The sequence below is a fragment of the Hyperolius riggenbachi genome, chromosome 5 (genome assembly GCF_040937935.1).
Source record: "Hyperolius riggenbachi isolate aHypRig1 chromosome 5, aHypRig1.pri, whole genome shotgun sequence".
NCBI classification, from domain to species: Eukaryota; Metazoa; Chordata; class Amphibia; order Anura; family Hyperoliidae; genus Hyperolius; species Hyperolius riggenbachi.
The window spans coordinates 443,833,043-443,839,042 of NC_090650.1; the positions used below are offsets into that span (position 1 = coordinate 443,833,043).

General features: G+C 49.3%; 1 protein-coding gene across 1 annotated transcript in view; it reads right to left on the reverse strand.

Annotated features, from left to right (window-relative positions):
• Positions 1 to 4,547, reverse strand: part of LOC137519255 (fucolectin-1-like) — a 58,057-nt gene extending 53,510 nt beyond the window's left edge. The window contains exon 1 of the mRNA XM_068238131.1: positions 4,510 to 4,547. The gene's annotated coding sequence lies outside the window, so the exon portion shown is untranslated. The remainder of the gene's footprint in view (positions 1 to 4,509) is intronic.
• Positions 4,548 to 6,000: the final 1,453 nt, after the last annotated feature.

Consider the following 6,000-nt stretch of genomic DNA (forward strand, 5'->3'; position numbering starts at 1 on the left):
CCTCAGTGACATGTCTACTCAGAATTGGTACGTCACCTCACTGCCAGCCAGGGCCGGGCCGAGGCTGAGGCGAGAGAGCCTCAGGGCGCAGTGTAGGAGGGGGCGCAGAGCCGGGTCGAGGCAGAGGCGATAGAGGCTCCAGCCTCGGAGCACAGTGTAGGAGGGGGCACAGGGCCGGGCCGAGGCAGAGGCGAGAGAGGCTCCAGCCTCAGGGCGCAGTGTAGGAGGGGGCGCAGAGCCGGGTCGAGGCAGAGGCGATAGAGGCTCCAGCCTCGGAGCACAGTGTAGGAGGGGGCACAGGGCCGGGCCGAGGCAGAGGCGAGAGAGCCTCCAGCCTCAGGGCGCAGTGTAGGAGGGGGCGCAGAGCCGGGTCGAGGCAGAGGCGATAGAGGCTCCAGCCTCGGAGCACAGTGTAGGAGGGGGCACAGGGCCGGGCCGAGGCAGAGGCGAGAGAGGCTCCAGCCTCAGGGCACAGTGTAGGAGGGGGCGCAAGGCCGAGGCAGAGGCGAGAGAGGCTCCAGCCTCAGGGCGCAGTGTAGGAGGGGGCACAGGGCCGGGCCGAGGTGAGAGAGGCTCTAGCCTCAGGGCGCAGTGTAGGAGAGGGCGCATAACTCACTCAGCTATCATTCCCCTATTGTGTATGAAGCAGAAAGAAATAAGAAAAGGGGATACACGGCAGTGACTGCAAGCCAGATAACTAGATATTAAGGTGTTGGGGGAGGGGCTTTTTAGTCTAATAGCAATCAGTGTGTGACGGCAGCGGTGAGGGGGATGGGGGGGGCGCACTTTGGTGTATCAGCCTTGGCTGCTGGAGGACCTTGTCCCAGCTCTGCTGCCAGCCTACTGTTTCATTACTTTCAATTGGGCTTCTGCTCCAGTCACTCACTAGAAGTGGTCAACGTAGGCTAGAAACCCACTAGGAGCGATTTCTAATCGCTGGTGATTTGTAAAGCTCTTGCTAATGCAATGCTATGGGGGATTTTTGTAAAATCACATCACTCAAATGGAATCACACCCATAGCATTACATTAGCAAGAGTTTTCAAATCACAAATCTCTCAGAAAATAGCTCCTAGTGGGTTTCTGGCCTCAGACTGATAAAGGCTTGCACTCTGTACTCATCCTTGTTGATCTCTACATTTGACAAGGTGGACAATTCTCTGCTTCTCCGAATCCTCTCCTTTCTGGGCATCCTGGGTCTTGCTCTCTCCTGGATTCCCGCCGTCTATCAGATAGAATCTTTAGAGCCTTTTCAGATTGTCAGCGTATGAAGAACGCGTATAAAATCAAAGAAACGCAAGTTGAAAAACGCATGCATTTTTCTTGCGTTCTAATGCGTTTTCTATTGCGTTTTGCACACACACGTGATCCAGGGGGAAAAAAAAGAATTATGGGAACCGCAGAGGAATCTGTACGCTTAAAACGCAATAGTACGCGTTTTTGATACGCGTCCATAGACTTCCATTGCGTCCGTTTCTATGTGTGACGCACAGAACTGCGTGCAGCAATGCGGATGAGAAACGTATGCGTCTCATACGCATACATGTGAACTAGCCCATTCAAAAGCATTAGGAGCCGTTTCTATGCGTTTTTGGTACCCGTACGCGTTCCCTGAAAACGGCTAGGAACGCGCATAGTCTGAACAGGCCCTTAGAGTGGCACACTGTGCCACGATCTCCTCCTTCTACCTCTTCTCTGTTGGGTACCACAAGGCTCAGTCCTTAGTCCCCTTCTCTTCTCTCCATCCTTACTTCTGATCTTGGGCAACTTATCAGCTCTTTTTTAGTTTTCAGTCATTTGTACCTCTCCTGTTTTAGCTGCATTAACAGCTTGCATCCCGACTGTCTCAGCGCATTTTCCTCCTTCATGTCCTTCTGCTTTCCAATACTATGGACAAAACTGAAATGCCTGCAAATCACACAAACAATACAATTCAAGATCTGCACTCATCTACAAAGCACTTGATAGTCTTGCTCCTTTAAAGGGAACCTGAAGTGAGAGGGGTATGGAGGCTGCCGTATATATTTCCAATACCAGTTGCCGGGCAGTCCTGCTGATCTTTTTGGCTGCAGTAGTGTTTGAATTACACACCTGAAACAAGCATGCAGCTAATCCAGCCACACTCCAGTCAGAGCACCTGATCTGCTGCATGCTTGTTCAGGGGCTATGGCTGAATGTGTTGGAGGCAGAGGATCAGCAGGACAGCCACACAAATTGCATTGTTTAAAAGGAACTCAATATGGCCGCCTCCATATCCCTGTCACTTCAGGTGTCCTTTAACTACACTGGTCAGTGTATTTACCACCCTGGATGTAATCTCTGCTCTACAAGCAGCATTCTCCTCTCTAGTCGCCTCTCCTCGTTTGCACATAAAGGATTTCTCTTGAGTTTCCCCAATTCCCTAGAACTCCTTTCTGCAATCTGTCTAATGGCGCATACACATGGGTTACAACTGTCGCCGCAACCACGTGGCATGCGCGTGTTGCGGCGACAGGTCGCCCGTGTGTATGACGCGCGTGCCCCCCGAACCGTCGCTAGTCGGAGCTGTTGCTGGGCGATTGACTTGATCAATCGCCAGCTACAGCTGTCGCCGCAACTTCGCCGCAACTGTCGCTAGTCCTGCGTGTGTATGCGGACTAGCGACAGGAGACCTACGCAAGTGAATGGAGCATCCGGCCAGGGGATGCGCCATTCACAGACAGCTTCCGCCGCGTCTCTGCCTTTCTGGAGAGACGTGTGGACAGCTGTCGCTCCCTGGTCGCGTATATACATGCAACGGGGGACGATTGTCCCCCGTGTGTATGTAGCTTAACATTCACGTATACCATTTTTTTTTTTTTAACAATTAAAGCAAAAGTCTAGGAGCACCACATGAATTAGTATAAGAAGGTGTGCCAGGTCTTCACCCCTGAACCAAAGGGTCAATATAATCCAAAAGTTCAAAGGACCGGCACCACACGAGGTGTAAATAGCTCAGTGAATCTCAGTGAATGGATCGAAATTCGGCGTGTAGCGTGAACGATTGGCAGCAGATTCGATCCCAGTGATCGAATCTGCTGTCGAAACGGCGGCAAATCGGGCCAGTGTATGGCCAGCTTTAATCCTCATAGTACATTCTCATCCTCAGGCAGCACAAAGTCTAGAACTGGCCTTGTGTATTGTAATGGTGTGTGTCGTACAGGACAGCAGAGCTCAGCCTTCCTGGTCTGGCCTTGTGTATTGTAATGGTGTGTGTCGTACAGGACAGCAGAGCTCAGCCTTCCTGGTCTGGCCTTGTGTATTGTAATGGTGTGTGTCGTACAGGACAGCAGAGCTCAGCCTTCCTGGTCTGGCCTTGTGTATTGTAATGGTGTGTGTCGTACAGGACAGCAGAGCTCAGCCTTCCTGGTCTGGCCTTGTGTATTGTAATGGTGTGTGTCGTACAGGACAGCAGAGCTCAGCCTTCCTGGTCTGGCCTTGTGTATTGTAATGGTGTGTGTCGTACAGGACAGCAGAGCTCAGCCTTCCTGGTCTGGCCTTGTGTATTGTAATGGTGTGTGTCGTACAGGACAGCAGAGCTCAGCCTTCCTAATCTGGCCTTGTGTATTGTAATGGTGTGCGTCGTACAGGACAGCAGAGCTCAGCCTTCCTAATCTGGCCTTGTGTACTGTAATGGTGAGCGTCGTACAGGACAGCAGAGCTCAGCCTTCCTAATCTGGCCTTGTGTATTGTAATGGTGTGTGTCGTACAGGACAGCAGAGCTCAGCCTTCCTGGTCTGGCCTTGTGTATTGTAATGGTGTGTGTCGTACAGGACAGCAGAGCTCAGCCTTCCTGGTCTGGCCTTGTGTATTGTAATGGTGTGTGTCGTACAGGACAGCAGAGCTCAGCCTTCCTGGTCTGGCCTTGTGTATTGTAATGGTGTGTGTCGTACAGGACAGCAGAGCTCAGCCTTCCTGGTCTGGCCTTGTGTATTGTAATGGTGTGTGTCGTACAGGACAGCAGAGCTCAGCCTTCCTGGTCTGGCCTTGTGTACTGTAATGGTGTGCGTCGTACAGGACAGCAGAGCTCAGCGTTCCTGGTCTGGCCTTGTGTATTGTAATGGTGTGTGTCGTACAGGACAGCAGAGCTCAGCCTTCCTGGTCTGGCCTTGTGTATTGTAATGGTGTGTGTCGTACAGGACAGCAGAGCTCAGCCTTCCTGGTCTGGCCTTGTGTACTGTAATGGTGTGCGTCGTACAGGACAGCAGAGCTCAGCCTTCCTGGTCTGGCCTTGTGTATTGTAATGGTGTGTGTCGTACAGGACAGCAGAGCTCAGCCTTCCTGGTCTGGCCTTGTGTACTGTAATGGTGTGCGTCGTACAGGACAGCAGAGCTCAGCCTTCCTGGTCTGGCCTTGTGTATTGTAATGGTGTGTGTCGTACAGGACAGCAGAGCTCAGCCTTCCTGATCTATGGATGCAGAATAATTCTCTTTTTCAAGTTTCCAAACAGACATCGGCTGTCCAAATACAACAAGCAGAATTTACTTCATACCGAGTTTCATCACTTTGGAGTGTTTTGTATTGACGTCTGCAAGGTTGTTTTTCACAGTCGATTGCAAAACCCCCAAACCATATCTCCCAACTTTTTGTGATAAGAAAGAGGGACTCTTTTAAAGTGACACTGAAACGAAAAAAAAAAAACATGATATAATGAATTGGTTGTGTAGTACGGATAATAACTAGAACAATTATTAGCAAAGAAAATATTCTCATATTTTTATTTTCAGTTACATAGTGTTTTTTATAACCTTGCATCATTCTCTAATTTTTGCAGTTTACACAACACTCAGCATTCTAAATGATTTTACAGAGCAGGCCAGTGAATGTTTGAACTTTCCTCTGCAGAAAAAAACAAAATACAATGACTGACAGTTGAGATAACAAGCTTTAGAAGACAGAGCTCTCTGCAACTTTGAAAGCCGTGGAGCTCAGTGGCTCTTTTGCATAGATAACAGCTGGAGTTTCTTAACTCTTCCTGTACTGGAAACAATATGAGATTCATATCTGTGCTCCTAATGTTGTATTTCTTAGCTGTACTACATATACCAATCATTATATCATACGTTTATTTTCACTTCAGATTCCCTTTAAGACACGCCCCTGCCACACCTCTAGTCACACCCCCATCACATCCCTCACCATGCATATCACAAAGAATTCAGGCAGGGAACACACTACATGCATTTTTGCACGTTTTGGCGGGAACGGCAACACACACGTTTGTATAGGCTATTTAAGTCAATAGCCTTGCGCGGGAAACACATGCGCTGTGTCCATTTGTGCGAGTTTACGTTTTTTTTCGTTTTCTAAATGCAGTTTCCTGCTTCTTCCCACACGTTGCATGGCGGTACATGCCATGCAAACACATAAACATGGAAACGCACGTGTTAAACACGAACGCAAAACATTGATGGAAATCGGGGAAAACGGCCCTGCAAGTGTGTTCTCAGAAGCAAAAGATCATTCAGTCCACGCTGCGCTGGTCCTCACTATTATCAGTAGTTTTCCTTCATTTTAACATTTGAAAATAAGTAATATATTAATCTAATTCATGGGGATAAAGTATAGAGTCAGTTAGGGCCTGTTCACACTTGAGCAGGAATCGCGCGATTCCCGCTCACCGAAAATCGCTAGCGGTTTTGTAAACCACATAGCTAATGTTTCCCTATGGCAGTGTTCTCACTGTCGGGGTCGAGGGCATTTCGCGATTTGTGTTCATCGCAAAAGCGTTACATGCAGCGTTTTGGTGGCGATTCTGGAACGATTGTGATTAGCATGTATAGAACCGTTAATCGTTATCGCTCCCAAAACGCTACTCTGTCCAGTAATTGTTCCGCGTTAATCGCGGCACAATCACTCCCGCAAAGCTCTAGCGGTAGGTTATAGGCTGTATGGAAAGTGGCTGAGAGGTGTGTGGACCCGTCTTGCCGCCAGAAGCAGGTAAAGTATCGCGTTCTGCTGCCGCTGCACTATTATTATTATT